Genomic DNA, 20,597 nt, shown 5'->3' with positions numbered 1-20,597 from the left:
TGGAAATTTTAAGAGACCAAGAAACCTTCCTACCTCTCATTGTTTTAATAAAGTTTTCAAAACTGGTCAACTGAACTGACCACAGGAAACAGGATACTATTTCCATCCTCTGACGTGGAGATTCTTGGGAAATTAACCTTGGCTTTGGTGCCAGATGTCTTGGTCCCATTGGTTTACTGAGATTGGCCTGCATGCATGATAGCCACAGGATAGAAAGTGTTGGGGAAGGAGTACTGTCAATACAGAGTTGAATTGTGAGGGAATTTTCAAAAACACATGTGATTTTAGGAACCATGCAAGGCTGCAAACATCCCAAGATCCTTTGTCTGTGGAGACCTAACTGCCATGGCTCCAGTGAAGTCCTGGTTACTAAATGATATGTGAATGAACTCTTTAGTGAATATGCAGATTGAGCTAAACTGCCCAGTTGCCCCCTCTCTGAAATGACTTGGTATTAACTTTATGTAGGGACTTCATGGGAGTTGTAATTATGCATTGATTTCAGACTATCTCAATAGAAAAAAAAAAAAACCTCTAAACAATGTATTCAAGAAAATTTAGTGTTCTCTCAATGGCTCCTTTGACCCTAAACCCTGACTGCAGGAAGGAGACCTCTAGGGACACAACAGAGGAACTATGTATAGGGATTATTTTAGATACAAATAGATTCCACCCACCCACACACATTCAAAGGAGAGAAAAGGTACCGACTGTACATAGACAATTGGCCTTGACAGTGACTCTCACAATCTAAGGCAAATAGGGGATTAGAGTGGCGTAAGATGTCATCCCAGGAAGGGTCATAGCCCATGGCTCAGGAGGTTCTGCCTTTTTCAGAGTGGCTGCATCCAGCAGGTAACAGGACCTGGGACTTCTTTCTAATAGTACTTTATTGTGTATTGAGTGCTCTGCTCTCATTTTCACCCTCCCCTTCGTCTCTTTCAGATACCAATGTTTGCATTTTCACATAGGCTCTCCACACAGTGGTCTGTTTGAATACACATGGAAGTGCAAGGATATGGTGAGGCTGCATCTGTATGCCTCAGCATTGGTCACAACCCAACCTTGCATATGAAGTCCATCCAATCGCCTGCTATGCTGTGTCAGCCACAAAAGGCTGACTGTCTTTGTGACATACAGGAGGGTGGTCCTCTCATTGGATGGAACCCTAAAACCTAAGGATTAGATGAACCAGGATGTGATGATACCTGGCATTGGTCATGGCCAGGATTGTTGCCTGTCAGGAGTGACAGGAAAGCTGGGTGTGTGTCACCCATGCCTTCCTCAGGGGTTTCCTCATTCTTCTCATTGTACTGCACTCGGACATAGAATGGCTTCCTTGTTGGGGGTACAGTTTGGGAATGGAAGCTCTGATTTCTTAGACATATGTCCTACCTTTCCTTGTTCTGTGTTGGAAAGTCTCATGCAAAGATTTTAGGATGCATTATTATGTTTATAGAAAAATTGCTAAATCTATTGATAAATAGCAACCATCTCATGGTTCACGATTCTGTGCTTTTTCTTTTAAATTGTCCACGGGATGGAACTGGTTTCCTTCCTTCCTTATTAACAAGCAGGGAGGCTGAGGCAACTGCTTAATCAGAAGGCTACCCAATCCTCCCGGCAGCAAGACTGCAGTTCCCGTCATGACCAGCAGAGGACTTGCTGCTCTAGTTTCTTTTTATTCTGCTTTGTTCTCGCCAGCATCATCTTTATGATCTCTAAAGAGTAAATGTTTCAGCAACAAATTCCATTTTGAATAAACTTTAAAAGTTTATTTTACTTTTTCTGATTATCTCTGATGATCTTTGTGGAGCTATTGGGAACCAAAGGTGTTGGCAATGTGTGCAGGGTTGCAGGCACTTGCAATTTTCCACTGTTTCTGCCCTCTCCCTGATGTTTTTATGAATGGTGAGATCACATGACACAGAATGTGTAACTACATAGCCTCGGTTTGTTGAGTAGTCACCATGTATTAGGGAATAGCAGAGTGCTGTATATAATGTCTCAACCCCTTAACATTGTAGGTGAATCCTAATAATAATTATTACGTAGTTATTATTATCATCACATTTTACAGATGGGAAAACTGAGGCACTGGCATGAAGAATGAGCCTCACTTGGGCCTGTGGATATGAGTCAGTTGATAGGGTGCTTGCTTAGCTCATATGAATCCCTAATTGGATCCCTGGTATAGCCCCTGATCTCACAGAAATCGGAAAACAAAAAACAAAAAGCAAAACATTGGGGTTGGGGATTTAGCTCAGTGGTAGAGCACTTGCCTAGCAAGCACAAGGCCCTGGGTTCAGTCCTCAGCTCCAACCAAATTAAAAAAAAAAAAAAAGAAAGAAGGAAAGAAAGAAAGAAAGAAGAAGCAAAACTTTACTTGATTAAGGTGGAATAGCTGGGAAGTCTTGAAGTGGGACTAGCAGGAGGCACTACTAATAGTGAGGTTAATAGGTTGAAGAGAATTATCACTTATTGACCAGCCACTGTATGGACTGTGAATTAAATGTACCTAGTAACATTAATCCTCCCTAGTCTCTGAAATTCATGACATTATCTCCCATTCTACAGATGAGGGAGTCCAGACCCAAAGGGCAGCATTTATCTGACCTCACGCCGGTAGCAAGCGACAGAGCTAGAGTGCTGGTTCAGAGTGGTTTCAGCACACCTCAGATACTGAGATTTCCCAAGACTTATCGGGAACTCTGTATCCCTACTTCCCCAGTGGTGTTTAATGTCTACCATGTTTTTTGCTTTTGTATGTTTAATTGCCTCTCTAAGTGGGCTGAGCTCATTCTGGAGAGCAAAGATCATACCTTTTAATGTCATGAGCACCCTGGGTGACAGAGGGTCCCGAAACAGATGAATGAAGACAAAACAAAACTACTCTTCACTCTTTATCTCATTTCTCTATCACTTTATTTCATAACTGAACAATGATCAAACAACAAAGATTTATTGCATGGTTCTTTTAGGAAAGGCACAAAGCCAGGTGTCGAAGTGTGGAGGGAAAGACACAGAGGCCTAGACTTAGCTCTCAGAAGACCTGGGTCCATTCTCCAAAGCCAGCCTGTGAACAAAACAATCAAGATTAGCACATGGATCTAGGATGGCAAGTGAGGAGGGTCTGAGCAGAGTGCCCTCTGGTGGAGGGAGGCTTTCAGTGGTGGTTGGGACAGAACTAGTAGACAAGGTTTCTCTGGGTAGCCCTAGCTATCCTGGAACTCACTCTGTAGACTAGGCTGGCCTCTAACTCACAGCGATCTGCCTTCCTCTGCCTCCTGGGTGCTGGGATTAAGGGCATGAGCCCCACCACTCGGCCCTTCTTTAGGTTTTTATGCCAATAGTAGGCCTGTAGGCCTTATTTTTGGTTGTCTCTACTACTAGGAACAACACTATCTGTGTTGCTCCCTTCATAGATAGCTATTCTCAATTTTGGCTCAAATATTGATGAGATACCCCCACTGAGGTCTTTGCTAGCAATCAAATCCATTTAGTATCCTACCACTTCTACCAGTCTTAATATCAGCACAGTAGGTGCTTTCTCATGAGCATTCATCTCTGTCTGAATCCATTCCATTCATTTGTTTAGTTACCTGTGTGTTGTCTGCCTTCCTTACAGTGAGCTCTGTGGGATAGGTGTACACCCTCTGGCTTACTCAGCACATTCCCTCATCAGTGCCCTTTATGCAGGAAGTCACCAATACATGAGCTGTGCGGATGCATGAAGAAATGTGTGTCTAAGATCACTCCCTTCTCCCCTTGATTCTCTCTCTTTCCCTTGCCATCTTGTATTGTCCTTGCCCTGGGATGTCCTTGGTGCAGCATCACAGTTGCCATGGTCACGTGTGTGTGGTGTCGTTCCTAACAAGGTACTGTGTACAGGTTCCAAATATGTGTCATTTATTGAGCTGGTGTCTTCCTGAGCTCTACACAGATGGTCTGTTTTGGGAGGTTGTTCCATATTTGATAGCTGTGCTATGGCAAATACCTCCTGCTCTAGCAAGTCACTTTATTACCCAGTCATCCAATCTTTGAAGAAATGTAGTCTACTTAAGACAAGGAAGGGGACAGAAAAGGATCTCCCTTCCCATCTTCTATTCTTAGAGTTCCCTAGCAGCAGCTGTCTCATGGTGGAACTATTGATCCCTGCTTATGGGCACACTCCTCCCGAATAGCAATGCCATCCAGGAAGCATGCATTGGCTTACTTCTCTCAGGATCCCTTAGGAGCTGGTCAGGCGTCCAGCTTGTAGACAGTGGCTCCAAGGAGCATGGGCAGATGGGTCTGTGCAGGTTCTGAGAGTATGCCAGGCCTTTGAGGAGCCAGAAACTGAAATAGGAAACACGAGAACTTCAACCAACTATGGGACAGAAGGAGTAGGAATGTGCCAGTTCTATTGGAACCCAAAACTGTGTACAGGGGGACAACCCAGTTTTCCAGTGTCCCTTCCCTCACCAGTGGTGCACTATGGAAATAGTTTTCCTTTGCTCTGTTAGGGGTACACAATATTTTGAAGTTTGAAAGGATTACAGAGACCAGGAAGGTCAGCCACATAAGTGGGATGAAGGCAAGGACAATCAGTTTTGCTTCAAGGTGAAAAAGGTGACATCCAGCACCAACTCCAGTCCCTGCCTGTGAGCTCACCAGGCTGCACGTGCCTAAAGGAAGGTGGATTTGCCCACTAAATATCAAACCGTTCTGCAGACTTACTAGGTATGCTTCTGATACAATTGGCTGACATTTGTCACTACATTCTTGGTTCTCTCCTAACTCTGCTTTCTTTGGACCAAAGCATGTGTTATTACACTACAGTCCTGACTCTATGGGACAAGCCTGTTTCCTGTCTGTTAACCCTTGGGCTGAGGATTTTCTTGCCCAAATCACAAAGGAGATACAGTTGTTATTCTGATTTCACAGACAGACAAACAAAAGTGAGGTTCCCCCAGCTCACAGGATCAGATGGTAGGCACCTGGGCCCGGCATTTAGGCCCTTTCTCTTTATGTCAGAGAACTGGTCTCATTTTATCCCTCTTTTCTTCTTTCCCAAGTCCCCCTGCTGCCAAGGACCTAGTGAACTTTCTTGCTCTTCTTTGTGCTCTTTTCTTGATGATCTTTGGGTAATGGGAGTGTGAGGGATTTATGTGGCATGTGGCATGAACACAAAGAGACCCATTCTGTCTCAGCAGGACCCTTCTCAGAATCATGAGGCTGACATGTCTTGTTCAGAGGAAACCTTATTTCAGGTTCTACCATTAATCCATTGCTTCAGATATCAGCAGTCTTGGGCTCTTCACAGAGAGGTCACAATTCCTCAAATATCTCTGAGCATTTCCCCAAAGTGGGACAACAAACAGTTCTAGGCACACATAGTTCTATAAGGATGCCACAAGTCAGTGCAACTGGATGCTAAGGGGTTGAGAGCCAATGGGAAGGACCTGGGTCTATGTCTATCTTCTTTCCTTCTCTTCCTCTTTCTTTCTTTCTTTCTTTCTTCCTTCCTTTCTTTCTTTCTTTCTTTCTTTCTTTCTTTCTTTCTTTCTTTCTTTCTTCCTATGTGGAACAAGACCATTCACATCTCTTCTGGAGTACTGAAAAAGCATAAAACCAATTAATGTTGACATGTGTCTGTTCTTTAGAGCTGAACATTCCACTAAAGTAATTTCAGTTCCCCAGGAACAGGGAAGTTGTTGATTTTCCATTGTATAATTGATGACCATATAAACAGTAGACAATGCCATATTTATCTGTATGCATGTAGAAACACGTGTAGATGGTCTAAAAACAGTGTTTTTATGACATGAAAAATGTATTGGGTTTAGGATGCATTTTTCAGATATTTCATGTGAGCAAAGAGGTGATAAAAGAGAAGTCTAATTGAATGACAGCTGGTGGGGACAAAGGTCTGTGACACAAAATACTGAATAACTTATACTCCAGCAGGCATGTGCTAGGAGACAGAGTGGTGCATTAGAAAGACATTGAACTTGGAGTCAGGAACCCAAGCAGTCCTGGGGCTGGCATCTTCTCAGTGTGATTTCAGACAAAAATAAATCAACTCTTCGTTTGAGGAGAACATTGCTAGACACACCATGGTGTTGTGTTGGGTGAAAATAGTAATGTCCTGTTGGAAGGTCTTTGCTGACTAGAAGAGGTCGCAGCCTCCCTATGGCCTGGCAGATTATCTCAATAGCTTGGCAACATGGGACTCCTTCACTTCACAGCAGAACATCCTGCCTCTATCTGACCTTATCTGGAGAATGTCCCTGGGCCTGCAGGACTGACCTTATCTAAAAGCTGTCAATAAATCAGATACCTGATTCATCTTTAACTTGACCCCTAGCACAGATCTCTGCCAAGAAGACTTGTGCTAGGGACCCTGGTATAGGACCTACTGCCACATCCTAAGTAAGCCTGATAGGAGCATGACACTTAATGCAAATTAAGGTTTGTCCTCAGGCTCCTCAATCCTGTACATTCCTTTATACTCTGAATAAAAACTGAGTTGTTTCACCAAAAGCAGTCTCCCGGAGAGCTCTCTGCATTCATGCTCATGGGCCACTTACAAAGCTTTCTGTCGCTGCTTTTGCCTCTTTGCCCTCTTGGACTGATGGTCAACAGGCAGAGAAGAAAAAGAAGATCACCACAATGCACAAATTTAATGCACAGATATCTTTTCATATGTGTATACATATGAATATAAGCTTATGTATATGTACATATAGGTGTACATAACATTCACACATTTTATCATATTCCTGTTATAAACCATTGTAGTTCTAATATTCATATCACTACATTTGATAGATTTAACTATATTCATTTCTAAAGGGTTATAAAGAGGTAAATCCTGCTGAGCGGTGGTGGCTCATGCCTTTAGTCCCAGCACTAGGGAGGCAGAGGCAGGTGGATCTCTGTGAGTTCGAGGCCAATCTGGTCTACAGAGTAAATTCCAGGATAGGCTCCAAAAGCTACATAGAGAAGCCCTGTGTCTTGAAAAGCCCAATCAATCAATCAGTCAATCAATCAATCAATCATTTAATCCTGTTTTGTTCACTCATAATCATCTGTAATTGTGTGTGTGTGTGTGTGTGTGTGTGTGTGTGTGTGTGTGTGTATTCTCCAACACCTTTGCTTTGATCTATGACTCTCCTTAGGTTCCAATCATTTCTTGAGATATTAAAGTTTTGAAAGGAAGTGAGAAGAAAGGCATTCCTTCATTTTTCCTAACAAGATTGTTGCATAGCATGTTGTGACAGTTCATGGCTCTGAAGATGAATTTTCCACCAATACAAAGCTGTATAGAATGTTTCATAAAGTAGGTTATCAGAAATTCATGGACAGATTCAGGCTAGGTGGACCTCTGTCCTTAGAAGATTGGTCTCTGTGATAATATGATGCAGTAGGGTGGTAAGATGGGGTGAGATGCAATGGGACAGGGGATCTTTCGGTATGTCCATCTTCAAAGGTGTCAGAATTCTTTTAACTGCATTTGGTATCTCCTTATCATTGGCAGGCAGGCCTAGAGTTTATATGATGAAAATAGAGATAGAAACCTGCACTGGTCATTTTCTTTAGGGCAGAGGAAAATCTGGGTCACTTCCAGTATTTAAAAATTGAGCTTGGAATTCACCAATGGGATCAAGAAAGCACTTTCTTCTAAAGCCAGTGGCAAAAGGTGTAAATTAGTTTAAGTCTAAGAGCTGTTATGTATCACAGCTTCCATCTTTTATGATCTGTTTGTCAAAAATCATTCATTCACATGGCTGAGTTGTTTGGGTTTATTTTGGAGTGTTTGGCCAATTTTCTATCTTGTCAGAGTGAAATGTTTTGGCTTAGAAAGCTTTTGGGGTGAGCTTTGTCTTGTAAAATGAACATATGAATTAATCTTAGAACTTGATGATAGATTTTTAAAAAAAAATAATAGAATTTTTAATGAAAACAGCATCAACCAACAGACTGCTAGAAATTGTAAAACTGAAATCAACCTTCAGACAAAGCTTTGTTGGCCCCATGGAAGCAAAAGATGATGTATTTGTATGAAAGTAATTTCTTTTCTTCTCTGGGTTTTAGACAGACCACAATGTAATGGATGAGTGGAAAAATGCTCTCACACCTAGAAAAATCATCTTTTTACCAATTTTCCCATCAGGAGAGATCAATCTAAAACAGTTGTAGCCCACTAGAACTTACAAGTAAGAGAGGAAATATATGCGAATTATTTTTAATTGAGTGCTGTTGTTGCTGTGTGTGACCACTATAAAGAGGAATACTATGGGGCTGTAAGGAGAATTATGCCTGTCTCCCCACCAAAACAAACTATCGAGCAAAGAAATAAATGTTTTTTTGTGCCTTATGTAAGATCTTATTTGGAAACAGGCTTAAATGTTCTTTATCCAAGATACCTGAGGCATATTTAAATTTGGATTTTTAATAATATGTTTTTTTATTTTAATTTTTACAATTGTATGGTGAGATGTCTTGGAAATGAGACAACAACATTCTTTTTACAGAACTTTCTTTTTTATTTCATGTATGTCCTGTGTACATAGTCTGGAGGTAATTTTATAGAATATTTTAAGTAATTTTCTGGATGACAATATGTTCATGATATGGAGTTTTCTACTTCATATATATATGCTGGTGCTCATGGCGTTAGATTTTGGGGGTTCTCTGAACCATTGGATGAAGGGATGCTTAATGAACTAAGATGAAGTTATACTACACTCAAGTGGTCCCCTGAGCCAATATACCCAGTATATTCATGAAATGGTAACACAGAGATATAGAGGACACATGGGGAGAATGCCATGTTATGGAAAAGACAGGGGGGGTGTGACATCTTGGAATAATATAAGGAATGCTGCAGAGTTAGCAGTCAAAGGTGGGGACAGACCAGGTAGAATCTTGTATGTGAGTTTCCAAGCTGCGCAGCCTTGTCACATGCAGGGTCTCAGCCTTCCAGCTTCCTGAAGTGTGAGCCTGTAGTTCTTATCAACTGAAACCCTTTGGTTTGCTTCTCTGTTATGACAGCCCTACAGCATCGTAAAGAAAGGCTTTTGTTAAATAATAACAGTCATATATAAAGAACTACAGAAAGGCCTGCTTAGACCATGCCATCTTCAACTGTGACATGGACCATAGTGGCCCACAGAAGAGATGTCGAAGTTCACAGCGCTGTGGGGATTACTGTCCCTATGCAGGAATAGTGCCAGCCCCTCTCATTACAATTGCCAGGGAGGCCGAGGAGACTGAAAACAGAGTGGATTCCTTCTCTCTCTTAAAAGACTGCCAGAATGAACTCAATTCTGCTTTTTGTTATATTATGGCAAAAGCTCTCAAGCATGTGCCAGCCATTGGTCACCTCCAGCTTCTTACCATGGTACTCTTCTATACCCCAAACTTGAAGACTATTACATGCCTGTTTATAATCCCACAAACCAATCTACTTTGGGGGCTTCATTATCTGCCACAAGAAACATTCCTCACCCCCAGTTTTTTCTTTGATACTCGCATCATCCCTGGCCCTTTGGGTAGAAACTAGCCATTTTGGAATATTTCCACCCCTCAAGCTATCTCAACCGTATTGATTAGTTTCCCTCCCACGGCCTACTGACCATGAGACCTGATTTTTGGATGCTCACTGTGGCTTCTGCTTGTTTCTTTCTTGTCTTCCTCAAAACTTGCAGTGGGGACAAAACAGATACAGCAAGGCTATATATTGACCATGCCTCTTCCTGCTACAGCCAATCACTTTCCATGCCGACCACACCCTTCCCTCAGAACCGCTCTGTCCCACTCTGAACCAGGAGAGCCCCCTTTTAAGTGACGTTCAGATTCTACTCCTCTCTCATGCGCTTGACCAGCTCCTACTCCACTCATCCCCAACTTTCACTAACTGTTTCTCAGTCAGTCCCAGTCCAGGGAACTGTCAACACTAACTGCTCATTTGTCATCCCGTTGCTCAGACCAGAAATCTAGCAGATATTTTATTTTTCTTCCTGTCTTACACTATGTTTAATATGCAGGGTTTGCAAACTCGGTTTCTCTTCACTTTTAAGAGATTTTCTGAATCAGACCACATTTCACCATTTGAATGAACCCCCGGGTCAAAGTCAACACCCCCCTCCTAAAGTATTTGGCAGCACTGTCTCTGATATTTATTTCTGCTTCTCTTTTTTTTTAAGTGATGAATCTGTTTTTATTTTATGTATATGGGTATTTTGCACAAATGTATATATGTGTACCACATGCATGCAGTGTCTAAGGAAGCCAGAATATGTCATTGGATCCTCTGAAGCTGGAGTTATAGACAGTTGTGAGCTGTCATGTGGGTGCTGGGAACCCAACCTGGGTTCTTTGGAAGAGCAGCCAGTGATTTTTATCCACTGAGCCATCTCTCCAGCTCCTATCTGCTTATTTTCCTAAAGAGTCCTTTCCCAGGCAGAAGTCCTGCTTATCATTTAAGAACATCAATTATGTTACATGACTGTTCCCAACCCTGCTTTGCTCCAGTTGTCCTCGGAATGAAATGCCAACTCTGGTGCTGCCAAGAGCATTCTAATCACCCGGAGCCCCCATCATTGCTACCTCCCCAGGGCAGCAGCATACTGAGCTTCTCTTGTTCTGGGATCCATCAAGTCTTCTCTCTCGGTTAGGACCTGCTGTGGAAGTGTGTGGCCACCGGCCTGGATGAATGTGTGTGTCCTTTCCAATGCTACATCCTCCAGGCCACACTATTTGAAATAGCTATTCCCCCGATCCTCCTCTTCCTGTTCCCTAACCTAACTGTAATTTTCTTCATAGCCTTAACACTTAGAAAGGCCTGTTATTTATTTATCTGTTGCTTATTTATTGTCTCTTCCCCTAAAATGTAAGATCCACCAGGCCACTGAGTTTATTGCTCTCATTCATTGTGACTGAATTACTGCTGGGACACACAATATATTAAAGGATATTTGTAGAGTAAATGAAACATTTATTAGGAATAATAGTAGACTATTAACAGTGAAAATTTTGTTTATCTTTTGCTAGGAAGGAGAAAGTCGTATGGCATGGGCTCAGGTGTTATGAAACTGTGTCAATAAGGGTGGGGGGTGCTGCTGTTGGATTTGCTTCTAGGTCAGAGACTGGAATGTGATGTTGAGGAAGAAATTTCCTGGGCAGTGGGCAATGTGACACACTTCATAAAGTCAGGATGTGTGAAATCTAAAGGGCCTTTAAATATCCACTTTTACAAGGAGTTTTATAGAAAATCTAATAAACACTAGGAACTAAGGATTATTTTCTAGCCTGAGGCCTCCAAACAATGTAGAAGAAGGCAAGGAAGGGGCAGGTAGAAGGAAGGCCAACCGTGAGCCTGGAATTCAACAAAACTGTCAGTGTCCATTATTTTAGTTTAAGCCTGCTTCCCCTTGACCCCCAGACAGGGTTTCTCTGTGTAGCCCTGGCTGTCCTCGAACTCACTCTGTAGACCAGTCTGGCCTCAAACTCAGAGATCTGCCTACCTCTGCCACCAAATACTGGGATTAAAGACCTGCACCAACTGCCTGGCAAGCCCACTTCCTTAAGTAACCGCTGCTTCAGGACGATAGAGGATCATGCAGGGACTAGACATAAAAACTTTCCCAGGTTCAAATCCTGGCTCAGCCACTCCTGTCTATGATCTCTGCGATAATAACTCACTGAGCTGTGACTCACTTTACCATCATTTAAGGGGTCTAGTAGTAGGAACACTAAGCCATCAATGCAGTATGAAGTGCTCAAAACAGTATGTGGCACTCTATATGGCCAAAACTATTGATACAGCTGAGGGTTGTGCCCAGTACAAACTGTCTCTGGACACATTGAAATGCTTGCTTGCCATCTCTCTTCAGAATTCAGAGGGCACAGAGGACTGGGCAAGGTCAGACGCTGCTGCATTCTATAACAATATGTCATCTTGGTGGTGCAATAGCTTCTGGAAAATCTATGCAAAATTCACTGCTTTTGGACTGACTAGTGGCCCAAGGCCAAGGAGACCTGGGCTTTGGATGGACCTTGGCTCTGTCACAACTCACTATGAGAGGCTGCTAAGAAAATCAGCTCTCTCAAACCTCAGCTTCCTGCTGGAGTAGCAAGGCAGGCATGTCCCATCCTGCTTGGTTCACTGCTTTGCTTAAAAAAAAAAAGAAAAAAAAGAAAAAAGAAAAAGACTATAGTGTCTAAAATATAACTTGTTCATTGACGCAGTCCATGACTGTATTTCCTGGTCTTTCTTAGGATGATCACATCACAGTTCTACCCAAAGGAATGTAAGCAATAAGCTATGAGTGGATGGGTCATCAGACCCTCCCCTGTGAAATACATTGCGCTCTTTCTCCTGATGCCATCTGGCTGCTAATGCCCCAAATTACCTTGACAACTGCATCCTCTGTGGCAGCTGCTCCATTAGAAAAGTCTCTGAACACCTGCACAGAAGAGGGTTCCTGCCCCACCCTAGCAGCTGACCCAGAACCTCACTAGATCACTACTCAAGGGAACAATGGGATTCTTTTGGGTCTGAACTATAGAGATTATTTGTTGCCATAAGTATCTTTATCTTATTCAGTAATCAACAGTTCCTATGAAATCCATATTTTTCATTTTAATGGTTTAGATATATGTGTATTTTTATTTCAAGCTTATGAACTTGTGAATTTTTTTCAGCAAACCTTTTGGTGATTTTTTTTTTATGTGTCTGAAAGCCAGAACCATGGCCTTTTCAAACTGAAGCCTCAAATGTTTGATTTTCAATTCTTTGACTCTTTTATATCTCTGAACCAAGTAAAATGTCTCCTTTACTCTGCTAGTCCGTGAAAACCAGTGACAAAGAAAAGTTTTACCTTGAAGCAAATTAACACATATCCATGATGGCTATAACTGAGATACTGCAATTAGTGGAAATGCCTCTCAGATGACAAATGGCTCATTAGTGGCTGGAGTTTCTTAGTTAGAGTAACCCTTTGCGCTGAAGGTATTCTAGCTCTTGGTGTTATCACTGACACCCCTCAAAGAGACTGATGGATGGTCTGTAGGCTCATTTTCACAAATATTGATGAGAAAGGAGACAAAACCACTGTTAGGAGTCAGACTGCAGAAGAGAATCTTGGTGCTGGGTTTGGGCTACTCACGTGGGAATCTGTGCAGAGGAGAAAGAAAATGTGTGCAAGGGGAGGGTGAAAGGCAAGGCCATGGTGGGAGGGCATATGGTGAGGTCATGGTAGGAAGACATAAGGTGAGGTCATGTTGGGAGGGCATATGGTGAGGTCATGGTAGGAAGACATAAGGTGAGGTCATTGTGGGAAGACATAAGGTGAGGTCATGGTAGGAGGGCACAAGGTAAAGTCATGGAGGAAGGGCATAAGTTGAGGTCATGGTGGGAGGGCATAAGTTGAGGTCATGGTGGGAGAGCTTCAAAGCAAAGAGGAAATATGGAAACTGCAACTCAATATCTCATCTTATTTTAGGATTTTAAGGTCCAATTTCTGTAGCTCCACAGGCTGCATAGCTCTCTGCTTACAGTACAGGATTGATGTAACCCTGTAGAATGCATCCAGGTACCTCCATCATAAGCTTTGTCCTCTGTGGTTCCTATTTTATACCTTATGTAACCATTTCAGATATCAGAGAAAGTCTTCCTGACAAGAGAGATCAGGATTGCTGCTGTGTGCATTGGAAAAAGACAACTTTCCCAAGTAAGCATTAGGCACAGAGAATTTGAAACAAGTATCCTTCCAATAGATTTATGAAGACACTCACTTAAGTGCCTGGCAAAAGGGTAGCCTCCCTGTAATGACCAGGAGCAACTCATATGTACCCTGAGCATGTACAACTCTACTTATCAAACAAACACATCATGTGGGAGTAAAGAGTTGACAGAAAGCAAAATATTAATAAGGGTACAAATCACCTGGGGTGGATAACAGACTTGCAAGTTGGGGAGACGTCTACATGGTGGGCAAGAGCCTTGAAAGTCCACAGAGCAGCATGCGAGATTGAGTAACTTGGAAGCATAATGACCTTATCAAAGCTGAGCAGAGAATTGGGGACAAGAGCCATAAACTGACGATGACCACAGAGGCAGCAGTTAGACAGAAATCAGAAGTTCTAGGCTGGGCTGGTAGCATGGGCTTGGAATCCTAGCTACTTAGAAGGCTGAGACAGAAGGATCACAGGTTGCCTGCCTAGTGGGATCAAGGCTGGACTATGACATTACAGGGTAGGATGATTCTAAAAGAAAGAATTTAAAATCTTTTCACTATAAAGAGATGGTAGGCAAGGAAATAGATATTCTAATCCTGATTTAAAATTATATAGTCTGTTCACATATTGATTTATTACATGGTTTTTTATTAGCAAATATAATTTATATGTTGTTATATATCATTTAAATGCATTTTATTTTAAAAAGAAGGGTTTGGAGGTCTTATGTACATGTCAGAACTCTTACCACATGGAAATTCAGGAGCATGGAAATCAGAGCCTGAGTTCTAGGAAATGAGAAATAAATAACAATCCCACATAAACAGATGTCGCAGCCCTGCGTTATTTCTATGTTCTGTGTTAATAGCCACCCTGAAGATACAGTCCTGGCTATCACAGTATTGTTCTGTGGCAGGCTGTATTGACGACTCCCCTCACCGTCTCTAGCCATGAGGGTCTAGTTAGTGTCTTCTAATAAAATGCCATCATTCATGGGGTCCTGGTGTGTGTTTTCTTGATATTATATATAAACCTTATAAGCATTTGTGAGATGCATAATATTCAATTTGAGACTCTACCTGTTGCCATTTCCCTGACATTGTAAATTAAGCTGGCATTTTATGACTATGTGTAAATGCACCTGTATGTTTAATAGACTCAAAATCAGAGGCGGATGAGGCCTCTTGAGCTTTTCAAAAGGGTCATTTACTATGTATTTTTTAATCTATTCAATACTTAAACCTACAAACTGTGTATGGTGAGAAAGTGTTGTTGTTTTTTTCTGCTCCCTACTCTCTGGCTCATCTCTATTTGCATCTGAAAATTGACCACTGCACCATTAGAGCATTTGCAACAACTTCATTAAGCATTCAGAATAACATTCCCCTGCCCCTGGGTTACCATTAGTATTAAAAGGTAGCCTATTCACTAGTTAAAATTACCATACAATTGTTAGTAGGTGCTGGACTCCAATGCCCACACAAGGAGGCTGGACTGACTAAAAAAATGGATGCTAAGAGTCACCAGATACAAATCGCTTTTCTTTCACATAAGGTGTCATGGTTGCCTGATCCATGCCTGTTGCGCTTAGCTATGGTCACTGTGGTTCACACTCTTCCTTTAACCATAGACTTGAACAGCCCTTCTGTTTTCTTCCACAGCACTGATTAAGGAAAGAAGAGATGGAAACAGTGATAGTCAATGGTGTGGGGAAGGATTGGGCTTCCTGACACTGTAACTGAGATATGAAATCACAGGGGTCCAGGAGCATCAGAGATCCTTTTACATATCCCAAGTTTCAAGCAGCAGAGTGTCTATCCTGTCAATAGCTTAGTTAGTTATAATAAATAAATACTTGTCCAGATGGAGGTATCCAACTCTTATAAAACCTGGTAGTTAAGGATATATTCCATGGTAGAAAATGGACTGTGATGTTGGTACAAATTTAAGTTGGGACTTAAATTGAGCTGTGAAATGATTAGACTAATCCTTTCAAGGCTTTATATTCTTATCTGCAAAACTGTACTAAATAATACAATAGTCTTCCCTTATCTGAAGTCTCAGTTACACACAACCTACCACTTTTGCAAATATTAAATGGAAAATCCAGATACATAGTACTTATCATCTTTAAGTTGCAGGCTTTTGGAGAGTATGATGAAATCGTCTGCTAGCCTCTTCACATCCATCTGGGGTGTGAATTGTCCCTTGTCCCATTGACCCATAGTCTACATTTCCTGCTTGTTAGTTGCAGTCTGAGTTATCAGACAGACTGTTGCGGCACCATGTGCTTGGGTTGAAGTATCCCCTATTTCACTTGATAAGGACCTTAAAACAAATTGGTGGTAACAACAATTTGGATAGGCTAAAGCAACACCGGGATGTGCTTTCTTTAAGTATTGTTGTAGGAAGAAACAAGGAATGCAGTCAAATAAAATCTTTGGAGGGAGAAAGGCTACATTCACTACTTTTTATTATGCTATATTGTTATAAACAATATACTTTGCTTTTATATTTTTTTTAAATCTTCCACTGTGACTAAATTATCAGTAAATCCTTACTATCTATATGCATCCATATAGATATTAGCATTGTGTAGGTAAGGTTCCGTATTATCTGAAGTTTTAGGTATTCAGTAGGGGGCCTTGGGACAGATTCTCCAAGAAGTGGTGGGACTGTGGTACCTTAACATTTACCTATAGAATTGCTGTGAAAGAGATGACAGCAACAACAGCAACCAAACAAAATCAGCTGTGGCAGCATCTAATGAGAACCTATCATTATGTGATAAATACTTTACATGGGTCATCTCATCTAATAATCATAATCATTTATAATAATCATGTAAGTTAACATGTAAACTTCTAAGGATTGTACCTGGCACAGATTAAGTATTAGATGTTTCATTTTATGCTACTAATAGAGAAGATGAATAAAAAAACAAAATCCAACAAATCAATCAAACAAACAAACAAAAATCGAACCAGAAGTTAAATAATTTAGCATGGATGGAAGATGATGGAAGAGTGTCTCCCAGTCGGGCTTAGAGAATTTCTAGATAGAAACATCTTCCAAGATCTTTCACCTGTGTTTTGTCTCAATGCTGACATGCCCTTCCAATGCTCAAACATGGCCTCCTCAGGGGTTGCTTAGCCTGTGTAAAGTCCACACCCTTCTCTCCAGTCCTTTCTTTCTCCCACTGAGACCCCAGTACTTTGACACTACTGAAAACATCTTGAATCTCCTCTTTCACTGAACATCCCAACAGGTGGTACATGTCTCATTTTTTTCACAGCCTCAATGCTTTGTTCTTATATCAATTCAATTATTTATTTAAGAAACTATAATTAACATCTGCTGAGCAGCAAATGGCACTCTTGACCTTGAGACTCAAGAAGAGAGGGAGCCAATGAGCAGCCATAGCCTAAAGCCAATAGTGCTGGGTATGTTATAGACGAAAATGAAAAAGTAGGTTGGGGGAGTCTTCCTGAAGTGGAACCTCTAAGTGAGATGTCATGTGTGCTTGGGTGAGCCTCCTCATATATTGGAGGGAATGCTCCAGGGAGCAGCAACAATAAAAACAGAAATGTTGAGGTGGGAACTCTGACTTGAACAGACAGGAGAGTTGAGGGCAGAGCTTAACCCAGAGTGTGTGGCCATGGGAACACTTTGGACCTTATGCTGTGTTATGGAAGCCATGGGAGCAGTCCGATCATTTGGAACGATGTTATATTATGAGTGCTTTCCACTTTTTGGTAGTTAGTTATTATTTATTGTCTAGCCCTTATTAAAATTTTACATTCTCTTAAAAGTTATTGTGCCTCTCCACCAGACACAGCCTGATAGGGAACTTCTCTTGGGTCTCACAATGACCTATATCAAATCCCTGACTAACGCTTCCTGTAATATAGGAGGGATGCCCCTGGAGGGCCTCTCTTTTTTGTTAGACTTACTGATTCACAAAGTAGGACGTTACTTCCAACTGAGGCATAGTGAAGATGTCCGTGGTGGCTCAGGAGGTGTCATGGAAGTACCAGTGTTTTGCTTCCCTAGATGAACAAACACTATATGGTTTCCTAGACTTCATTGCCATTTATGATCAAAGGCCTCCATTGCTCATGGCCCTGGGGTAGCTCAAACTGATGAAATGTTCAGAAGAAATAATTTGTAGGGATTGTTTCAGCCAAGAGACTGTAAGATCCTAATCTTATTTTGTTATTTAATTTTTAAGCCCCTTTGTCATCTTTATCATAAAGATGACACCCTTGTTCATCATGTACATAATAACTTTATATATTTATGATGTCCAATGTGAAATTCTCATATGCATATATATATAATGTCATAAGTGAAAAAGAATAATTGGAATGGCTACTGTGAAAAATATAAGACATACGTGATAGTGAGGAAGTCAAAAAACAATGTGTATCGTTATGGGGAAGGTGGATTATGGCAGAGCTTATGGAAAACACTATGAAAGGACTCCCAAAACTAAAACTAGAACTTCTGTCTGGTCTGACAGTCCAGTGGAAGTGAAACCAGGATGCCAAATAGACACCAGCACTGCTATGGACATTCTGTTTATAAATAGCTGAGGTTTTTGAGTCGATCTAGGTGTCCAATGACAGATAATAGATAAAAATGTTGTCTACATAATAAATGGGATGCTACTTAGCTTCCCAAATAATTAAACCCTGTCCTTTGTAAGAGCATGAACGAAGCTGGAGGATAGCATGTTAAATGAAGTAAGACTCAGAAACATAAATCCTGTTTGATCTCCCTCACTCATGGAATCTAAACAAGTTAACTTCAGAGTAATAGTGAGTAGAAAAGTGGTTACTGGAGGATGGGAAAGAGAAGTGACGGGTAGAGAGGGAGATAGCAATCAGAACAAAGTTAGCATAAGACTGGAAGAGAGCACTGTGGTGGACTATTACACACTAGGGTGGTGGTGGTGTGTTGCATTTCTCCATGCAGCCGGAAAAGAGGGTATAAATATATGGTAGTGCTTGAGGTAAGGAGTATGGCCTCTTAGTGGTGAGGTAATTGCCTTGGTTGGTTGGTACTAAGTTCTTACCTACTAAGTAGGTGCCAATGATTTTGTGATCTCTACTTAATAATTTCAGTAAGATATAGATAACTAAGTGAACTCTTATTTTAAAGATGATATAAGCATGTATTCCTCATCTGAATATATTGGGAACTTTCCTATTAATATTTTATGTTTTTTTTGTGTGTAAGCATACTTGTATTTATGTTTGTATGCATGTATGTATGTATGTATGTACATATTTGTGGTGCTAGTGTTTGGACCAGGATCTCACATGTTCTAGGTGGGTGCTCTACCACTAAGCTACCATCCCAATCCTTTTCCTTTTGCACAAACTTACTTCAGTATAGAAAGTAAGAATGAGTGGGGTAGTTATTGCTGAGGCTCTGGATGATGCTGAGGTCATGTTTGGAGCTGAGATCCTGGTCCATGCAGGTCGAAATGAGGAAGGATGCTGACTGCCTGTAGTCCTGGGACTGATCCTTCTTTTTCTCTTTACACCTCCAACTAGGCCTGTTTCCTCCCAAGCTCTAGGGAATGATGGAATGCTCATATGAGAAGTACATGTTTTATGTACCCTGCAAGCCAAGGGCATATTGCTTTTCTTTATTATGAAATAGTTTCATATATCATATAGAATACCTCATATTTTCATATTCCATATCATGCGTGTGCCATATCTGCATATAAAAATGTAACAAATCCATCCTGTTCCCTCTACCTGGCCTAGGAAATAGAACTTCCATTCCTTCTGGACTCTGAATTCCAACTTATTTACAGCTTCTCTTCTATGAGTAGCTGACCAGTGCTTTGAGTTTTGTAATTATTTTCCTCCTTCTTTTTAGAGTTGTACCAGATAAGTAAATTTTGTGGTGCCTAAACATCATATTATCAGTAGTGTCTATTTTCCCTGTATTAGAAAAAGAATTTGTGTAAATACACAAACAAAGGTGGCAATTTCTCTAAATCACTTCAGAAAATTAACTGGTCTACACCCCATTGGCTAGAAGTGGTTTAATGCTCAGAATTTGTGTGTGTGTGTGTGTCTGCGCTTGCAGATGTTAGCAGAAACTTGAACAAAGCAGAAGAGATTTTGAATCAACATACAGGGCATAGCAAATTTCTTGGTAGTGGGTTTACAAGGGCTGTATCTCTTCATGTGTTTTCCATATGTGTTTGGCTTTTATAATCAGATAAGGATGTTGCTATGCAATCTTACAGACCAGGGACATTGGGGACTCACATTGGTGCACGTCAGTCATTGGGCTTCCTGTACACTTGCTTCCATGTGTGTACAGTGTGCTGAGTGCTTACGAGCTCCAGAGACAAATATGCCACCTCTCCTGCCCTCAGCAAGTCCTTTCTTGTCTGGCAGAGGGGGCTGAAGAAGGTGGATCTCAAAAGGAGACTCAAAATAGCCACAATTTATTCCGAAGGTACCATGAGGCTGTGTTGGAGAGGTACACAAGGGGCACTGGAAAGTTGAAGAAGGTGATGGCTGGCCAGCCATGTTCTGAACCTGTAGGAATGATCTGGACCGGCTGATGAAGGCCTCCATAAAACCCTGGACATGTTCCTAGAGGGAGAGAAGGCCTTGAAGCGGCAGGCCTCTGGGCCGGTCCCTCCTCTGTGGTGAGGCCTCTGTCTATTTCATGGTGATCCCAGAACATCCTCGACTTATCAGAGCCAACAGGACTGAGAAGTGTCAGATCCAGGTGGCTGTGCTGCGACCATTCAGTTTAGTAAGGCCATCCCTTGCTGACCACAGACAGGGTGAGCTTCGAGACTCTGTAGACAATGACAGTAACAGCACAGTAAA

General features: G+C 41.5%; 1 protein-coding gene across 4 annotated transcripts in view; it reads left to right on the top strand.

Annotated features, from left to right (window-relative positions):
- Ntm (neurotrimin) overlaps positions 1–20,597 on the top strand; it is a 420,481-nt gene that overhangs the window by 2,028 nt on the left and 397,856 nt on the right. The gene's annotated exons all lie outside the window — the stretch shown is intronic.

Source organism: Onychomys torridus, chromosome 7 (assembly GCF_903995425.1).
Source record: "Onychomys torridus chromosome 7, mOncTor1.1, whole genome shotgun sequence".
Taxonomy (NCBI): Eukaryota; Metazoa; Chordata; class Mammalia; order Rodentia; family Cricetidae; genus Onychomys; species Onychomys torridus.
The sequence above is the reverse complement of the archived record's forward strand: the minus strand, read 5'-3'. Positions and strand labels throughout refer to the sequence as shown.